A 1,602-nucleotide genomic window follows, 5' to 3' on the forward strand; every position below is an offset into this window, starting at 1 on the left:
CAAGGTCACACCAGGAGCTGCATGTGGAGGAGTGGGGAATCACACCCGGTTCTCCCAGATCAGAGTCCGCGCTCTTAACCACGACACCAAACTGGCAACTGCGTGACTTGGCTTCTGGCGAAACCCAGAACTGATGTCAGTCCACTTTAGGGATCATTGGAAAGGCTATAGTTTTACCATAGAATTTCCAGTGACTCCTAGAGAGGTGTGACCGCACTTTCGGTTGTCTCCCGAAGCAGTGTCACACTGCCATGCCACTTTATGTCCCTCCTCCTTGGACTCCTGCCAGTTGCCAGGCTGTTTTTGGCAACCCTATTAGCTAGCAGCCCTGAGAATGAGCCCCCAAAACTGTATCTTCAGGATCCATTACTGAGGCCCAGCAGCACTGGCTGGGACTGTGTGTCCTTAGCCTCTGAGCCCTCTGCAGGTTTGGAGGGGAATTGCTCTGTGCAATATAATTCCATGCTTCTGATATGAAGTATCAAACCTATTTGATTGGCTGGGCGTTCTGCCATTTAAAAGAGCTGTGCCGTCTCCCCGTGGAGCCTCTGGCATTGCAAATTAAACCTTCACCTTGAGTCCCTGGCCCCGTTTACAGAATGGGGATTCCAACCTCCCTGCGGTGTGATATTGTTAATTCCAAGCGTGCCAATAAACAAATCAATTTTATCTACCTGCAGGATTTGCATGAATAATTCCGCCCCCCCATTACATCTTTGACATTCTTAATGCCAGTTTGCCGTTTCGACAGCAAACCACTCGAGTCTGTTTGGATGCTCCCTTTAAAATCCCTTCTTTTCCCCCCCAAAAAAATGACTTGCAGTTTTCCGTCGCTTGCGGGTAAAAAAAAAAATCAGAAACGTTAATGCTCATTAGTAATTATGCACCTCACCGAGGCGACAGGAACGTAATATGCAAGAGCTGTCATTTGTAAACTGAAAGGTATTCTGTGGAGTCGAGGAGTGGCGAGCATAATGACCAGCGAACAGCGTTCCTCGAGCGGAGGCTCACTCCCCCACCTGCTGCCTCTTCCTGGCACTTGAAAGACATGGGGGGGGGGGGAATTAACTAGACTATGATGAAAAGGCACTGGCTGGCATAGGCTGCATTAGGGATGCCAGCTCCCACCCGGAAACTCATGGGGCACTTCTGCTTTCGGATGTCATGATGGGGGAAACAATCGAGGCATCTCCCTAATCATTGTTGTTGTTGTTGTTCAGTCGCACAGTCGAGTCCGACTCTTCGCAACCCCATGGACTAGCTCCCGCCAGGCTTTCCTGTCTTCCGCCATCCTCTGAAGTTTGCTCAATTTCATGTTCGTTGCATCGGTAATGCTGTCTAACCATCTCATCCTTTGCCGTCCCCGTCTTCTTTGACCTTCCATCTTTCCCAGCATCAGGGTCTTCTCCAGTGAGTGTTCTCTTCTCATTTGGTGGCCAAAGGATTTGAACTTCAGCTTCAGTCTCTGGCCTTCCAGGGAACAGTCAGGGTTGATTTCTTTTAGGATTGACTGATTTGATCTTCTTGCAGTCCAAGAGTTAGATTAACACTTGGAATTCACTGCCACAGGAAGTGGTGGCAGCTACAAGCATGGACGGCTTC

Source organism: Gekko japonicus, unplaced genomic scaffold (genome assembly GCF_001447785.1).
Source record: "Gekko japonicus isolate JY-2015 unplaced genomic scaffold, Gekko_japonicus_V1.1 scaffold1058, whole genome shotgun sequence".
NCBI lineage: Eukaryota > Metazoa > Chordata > Lepidosauria > Squamata > Gekkonidae > Gekko > Gekko japonicus.